Here is a 7,217-nt window from a genome sequence, read left to right on the forward strand (position 1 = left end):
CCTTGCAGAATGCTGGGAACAAATGTGTGTAGTGATAAGTTATATTTTCATAGCAATTTAAAAATGTCAGAAACACAAGCTTCACACAAGCTTCAAACTTCATCAGATACTTAAGATGTTCAAAACTACAGCTGGTAGACAAAATGCAGCAAATACTACAAGGTAATTTGAATTTAAATGAACTAAAGCACAATTACAAAGCAGCCACAGAGACAAGCCATTTTCAGTGGAATACTAATTAGCGGCGTGTGGTGGCATTATGAGAATTCAGAGAATATGAGTTTAATAATCAACATAAAGCGATAAACAAAGTAACAACAAGGAACAATAGATGCACTTCAAATTTTGGGCACATCAGAATGTCAGAAAATCATGAACTATTGAATGCTGTAGAGGAAACACTCTTAAAAATGATAACTTACTTCAAACATGGACAAACCCGCCTACTTACTCAGTTAAGAAATGAATTTCCACCTCACTGTCAACAAAATGGCACAACATAAAAATCCCACAGCTAGGACCTTTAATAGAAACAGTTTGTGCACCATTTTTATTCAAGGTCAACACACAAAGATGTATAATGTGGTCAAGGAGCAGAGACGCCTGAAGGGCTGATGTAGACCTGATGATGAGTAATTTTTCAGCCTCTTTTCATCCACAAAGGTTTGAAATTGAAGAAAGCCGATGTGTGTGTGTGTGTGTGTGTGTGTGTGTGTACACTGTGTGTTGCCCTCTATTAAATACATTGGTCAATCTATAATGGATAGAGCATCAATCTGGTGAGAGTCCAATTATTGTTCTGTGCTATTGCATAACAACCGGGAAATATGAGGTCATATTATAGGACCAGATGACGCACTATGCTGGGTTAGTTTAGGTTAGGTTAATAAACAATCAGTTACATCATGGACATGTCAATTAAGTTACAGGAAATAAACGTAATTTTCTATTTCTCATTTTTCTCTCTTATTTCTCAGTTTTCATGGAGCGGTCAAAGCTTGTTCGACTGTGTCCAAACACAGCCATCAGGGGGCAAAACATTAGCTTTTCCTGCATCTTCATCATGCTATCACTCACTTAAATTGAGCTTGAAAGAGTACCAAGCCTCATTTGCCTCATGAGCCCAACACTCTGCATACAGTTGTGATTTAAATATAAATGAGAGATTAGTGAATGTCCATGAGGGAGATTAGAAGTAAGGAAAGAGAGCAAAACCAGCAATGAAGTTGTTACAGCTACTGTGGCGCTATCAGCCAGAGGAGGCAGAGAAGCTCTTCTTCAGCTGAAACAGCAAACAGCACAGAGACTGAGGGGCAAGTGGAGACTCTTGAGTTTATCTCAGCTTCTGAACTCGGGGCTGCAGGTTAAATACTGTACTGGGGAACGAGCCCAGCAATGAGCTTTGCAGTTAACGGAAGGAAGTTTACAGAGTTTTAAACCTCAAACATAATTTTGTCAGTTGGCTGACGCACACACTGGTACTGATTTTGCTTTGAGGGGTGTGAAACGTCACAGTGCAAGAAACACACATACATCTCAACAGAACAGTGTTTAACTGGACACTGTCTTGTCTAGTTTTCCCTAAAGGCAGCCAGTTCACACTGTACAGCCACTACCTGCAGGTCTGATTACACACTGGCTAACAGTGTGTAGCCAATCGATACCCCATATAGAAATCCCCAGGCCAAATCCTATTGTTGCTGTTGTCTCTCAGGACTTCTTGTTGCTGCTGTATTATATTTTATTTTGTTGTTTTGTGTTTGTCACCTTTTTTTCTATGTTTTGGCATGGCTCTAGGGGTGGCAGTGTCAGTGTCTGGTGAAGCATCCCAACAACTATTGGATATATTACCTTGAACTATGGGACAGACCTTTAAGGTCCCCACAAGATGAATTGCATTCACTGTGATGATCCTCTGACTTTTCATCATCATGTCAAAATACTTTGCTTAATGACTAAATACCTGCAAAACTAAGACTAAACTCATGATGCTAACATTAACATTTAGCTCATTTAGCTCACTGCCATTTTACTCACACTGTGGTGCTCATTGTTTAACTCATATAGCTGCTAGAATGCCCGTAGACTCATAGACTTGTTTGTAGACTGTATGTGTAGATAAACGTCATTTAAAACATAGCTTATAAAATAACCCCGTCTTCTAGAAATGATGTTAATATACTGCTAAACTGTTTTCATATTTACGTTTTGCTGACAAAAGTAATCGCTACCTGGATCATGTTCACAGGCAACTTTTCTTTGAGTGAATGAAACACTACATTTATGTCTGGTGTGACAGTCTTGCACTTTGTACGTCCGCCTACCTGCGAGCCCATCGCTATGGACGTACAAAGTGCAAGACTGTCACACCAGAGTTCATGTTCACACTTTGGCGGAAAACAAATGAAACATGTTGGTCTGTAAAAATGATTTCATTCAACATTTCAGGAATGTCATTTAACAACATTTAATTTGATGTTAATAGAAAACGTAATTTGGACGGCATTACATTTCCCTCTAAAAGATAGAATTTCTATAAACATAATTTCTAGGGGACAGAAATAGAAATAGATACAAAACATAAGCTATTTGAAGCTTGATCTAAAAGGAATAATGTGCCACCAAAATATACACACCAGCCAGTTTGTTGAAGTTTCACCACAACATGACTGCAATCAGGGAGAACAATGTTTTCCTACACTGCCATTCGTATTTAGCTGGACTTGTTCACCACATTATATCTCTGCTGCTGATATTAATAATTCAAGTATCCTGTGGGTTTTGTTTATTAGAGCTGGAAGCGGGACGACTCCACACAAAAGACCAGGCTACAATAATTTCAGACATCATTAGGCTTCATTAGATTACACAGGAAATTATACGATGTGATGAGAAAGTTTTGCACATGTTTTCAAGACTTGTATTTCCTAGGATGTTTCTTCTTCATAATCTACATAATCTGCATTTCTACGTAGGTTGGTACAGGGTATTTGGAAATAGCCTGTGAGCTATCAGCCTCAAGTCTTAAAAACTGAAATTAGATGAAGACATACATCAGGGCCTGTGCGCTCATCCATTACACTCACACATAGAAAGGAGGAAGCCGTCTTATTATGTAGTCTTTTTTGACATGTGCGCATGCTGAATCCTGATTATTCCACTTCCGTGTCCCATGAGCACTTTGTTCCTGTTACCCAGAGATAAAAATAAAAGTGTTATTCAAAGACTACTGCTGGCAACTCATAGATCGTCATGAATGAAGAGGTACAACTAGTTCTTTATAAAACAGTATGGTTTGACTAGTCTGAATCTTTTACATACTGATCATTCAATGTCACATGAAATTTGAGCAAAGCAGGGTTTTAGAGAGAGTCCTAAATACAAGGGTATAGAGAGCAGAGAGAACTGTCAAAACAGGGTCGATCTGAATAAGTAGCTTCACATCTCTGATTTGGCTGCGCTCTGCTCCTCCTCCGGATTCCTGTCAACACACACTGGACCCAAACACATCAAGCAGACAGCCTGGCAGTCTGAAGGGACCTGAAAGGTCATGCTACATTTCAGATGCTGTGTAGAGAGGGATCGGCTGAATGTTGGAGCTTGGAGATTTAATAAGGTCTGTCGTGGGTATACACAGTGTGCAGCCCCACACAGACATCTGTCACAAGGCGAAAGGATGACTGGCTTTTGATACAGTGAAAAGCCTTGGGGTTTGTAGCGTGCTAATGATGCTCGCAGTTTAAGATGCAATGATGTTGGTGACTTCAAAATTAAGGGCCCTTGTCCTTGTAGTTTAGCCTCAGATTTGACTGCTGCTGATAACAGGGACGAGGGCTTTAATTATCACTCCTCAATGTCATCACTCTGTTGTGAGTGTTGAGATGCCAAATCTTTCAGTGTGCTTTAAAGTTTGCAACAGTTTCATGCATGTTATCAACTAAAAAGACAGAATCCTCATGAAATCAGTATTCATCATTTCTAACAGGAATCTATATAGTCATCAAAATTGCAGCTGAAAGCGTTTTTCTTGATTTGTTGGAACGCTGAAAGCCCCAAAACTACTAAATGGACCTCTGAGTCCAGTTGTGTGTTGTGTGTACCTGTTTGAATTTCCATGCCCTAATGCACAAACCAGCTCTCACCCGTGTTGCAACATGCTGTTGTACAGTTTGATATAATTTACCCCACTGCTTTCATTTCAATTTTTTAAAAGCATGTTGCTTTTAGACTGTAGCTTTCACCAAAAGTTATTCCTCTTCATAATTGCAGGAGAGCTGAAAGCACTTTTGCCTGGTCTGTGGTGGTTATTTTATATCATGAGACACATCTGACCTCCCTGTTGCCTCCAGGGGCTTATGCATTATGCTAAATAGCCAAACCTATCAGCACCCCACATATAGGCTTGTGCCAGCTGTTGAGTGTTACGAAATTATGAAAATTACTTTGAATTATATGATTAAAAAAACTAAATTACTTTTAACAAACTTTGTTAACAAACTTCATACTTCTGAGAATGTTGATGAGGCACATTGATCATTAGTGATTAGTTTGCATGTCACATAGTTTGTGTAGTTTGCAGATATAATTAATCCCCTCATTTCATATTTTATTACTATTTTATTAATGTTTTGAAATATTTTATTCTTCCATCTGTCATTTTTTTCTAAATCAAACACAACATTCAAATCCTATGAAATTTTTGTACAGTCACTGTTGTTTTTATTATCTTTCCTAGCGGATACAATGCCTGTTATAGCAGTCATAAAAACAAGTGCCCCTGATAATTGAAGTTGATATGACAGGCAGGTTTCTTCTGGCGCTCATGATTCACTGCTTCCTTGTAGACAGTCTGATGTGACCTGTGCTGTGATCTTTTCACAGGGTGTCTGTCACTCACGTCAGGCTCATATCTCACAGCCACTGAGGCTGCACCCACGCTGCAGGCCTTCAAAATGCTACAATTTTTTAAAATGTAATTTCTTCTTTATATGAATTTGGTTGGGTTTTTGAGCCATGTTGGGTCAGTCTGTTGGCTCACCACTTTTGTCCAGACTGAAATGAAACCATGGGATTGATCCATTTCCGAGAGGATGAATCGTTCTTACCCTGGGGATCCCTAGACCTTTCCCCTTGCACCATATGCAGGTCAAGTATTCCCTTCTGCAGTGAAATATCTCATTGCCATGAAATCTGGTTCACATATTCTCTGGATGAATTGCAATGATTTTGGCAATCCCCTGATTTTCATCTGTCTTTATTATCAGGTCTGTTTTGTATGGACATGCTAACAGAGTAAGAATGTTAGCATGCTGAGGTTAGCATTTATCTCAAAGGACTCTAGTGTCAAAGTACAGCCCAACAGGGGTCGCCCTGTGTGGTCCCCACAATGCGGAAATATGGATCCCCATGTGAAGATCCAAGTAATTTTATAATTGTGAAGTCAAACTTTTTTTTTGCTTGATGTGCCTCTGGAGCAACTTTCATAGCAATGAGCAGGGCCCTGCTTCCAATGCTGTATCCATTTTTCTTTTTAAAATGATGGCATGGCCACAGTCTTGCTTGTTTGTAGGTCTAGTTTAGAGTGTACTGTAAGCCATCTCCACTACCAACATGTGAGCTGATAGTGGTGGTGAAACAACAACAGAAAACATCTGAATCTGATGTAATTTGCATCTGATGGTTATATGCCCATTATCTTATTTCATTTCCTGTCTCATTGTCCCTCTGTCAGCCTGATATGTTGGTTCAACTTGGCCAAATGCCATTCATTTGGAAGGTTTGGAAGGTAATATGATTTATTTACATAAATAAATGACAGTGATGTTATGTACTTTCCTCAACTGCACCACATAAAATTGCTACCCGGTGCTTTATAATGGTGTAAAGACAGGTGGGGATTTGAGTTACTGTGCTGTGTGCCTGCAGTGCATGCATCTGTGTGCGTGTGTTTGTGTGCTGCTGCTCCCATGATGCTACAAGTAACTACACCTTAACAAGCTCCACAGCCAGTGTGCAGTTCCACTCCTGTGGAGAGGAAGACATCCTGATTGGTTCATTCTTTGCTATAAGCCCACAGTATTCCCAATTAGAGGCTGAGAATATTGCTTTGGGAGGTGAGGGACAGGGTGCCCAGCAAGTTGGGTCAATCAGTGGGTCGAGTCTGTCCTGCTCTGAACATCTTGTTGCTTTTTCTGTGAGTTCTTCGATGAAGAAGAGCCATTGTGTCTGCACTGGAAATGTACAGTGTTTTGTAAAGCAAATTTCTTCTTAGTTTTTGACAGTTAGGGATGTGCTGTGCTGCTATCCTGGAAATCATGGAGCTCATACTCACAGTGTTATAAGCTGAGAAAGGTGGAAATGTGCCAATGCTGAGCCAGTAGCAATATTTGCTTAAGCTGCAATATGGAGCCTTTTGGCGTTAAAATAGTGATATATATATATAAAAACTGGGTCCGTTCCACATTATCCACCCATGCAGGTCTTGATCTTCTTGTTCACCTCGAATTAGCTTTCAGTAATGTTCAGAATGTTTTGCGGCAGAGACATTTGCTGAGGGTGTGAGCAGGTGGAAATTGTGTTGGAAGGCAGCCAGAAACAAAAAAAAAAAAGAAAGTAAGCTCAGTGGGTGGCTCGGAGAAGAATGAAGACAAAAAACATTATCAAGATGATGCAACCACTCACATGATACTGTTAAGAAGCTGCATGTGACAGAAATTACAGGTTTGATTAGCCTGCCTGCATACAGTTTTTCTTTTCTGTTATAGACCCATATTTTGCTAATGTGAATAATCTGAACACTCTCTTTTGATAAACAGATTATAGAAGATAAAGTACTACCAATAACTGATCCTTGGCTAAGCCCTGCCCCCTTTTTGTTTAAATGCTGCTGCTCCATCAAGTTGTTGGAGTTAGCATGAACCCCACACCGTCACTAACTGCACTCTCTGAAGAAATATTATCAAATTAGTTTTTTTTAAACAACAAAGTGATTTCAGATAGAAGCAGACAGAATAGGGTCTACAATATGTGTTGGAAAGATTTATCAGGATGGTAAACTGATTAAGCAGCAAAAGATGATATGATAAAATGATAAACATAGAAGCTAAAGCTTAACGTGAATCACCACATCACAGACAGAGGACAATGAATTTGAAGGGATATTTTGCCAGTTTTGTGTCATACAATGTGGATAGTTCATGAAAATGAATAATTTTACT

Source organism: Pempheris klunzingeri, chromosome 7, assembly GCF_042242105.1.
Source record: "Pempheris klunzingeri isolate RE-2024b chromosome 7, fPemKlu1.hap1, whole genome shotgun sequence".
NCBI lineage: Eukaryota > Metazoa > Chordata > Actinopteri > Acropomatiformes > Pempheridae > Pempheris > Pempheris klunzingeri.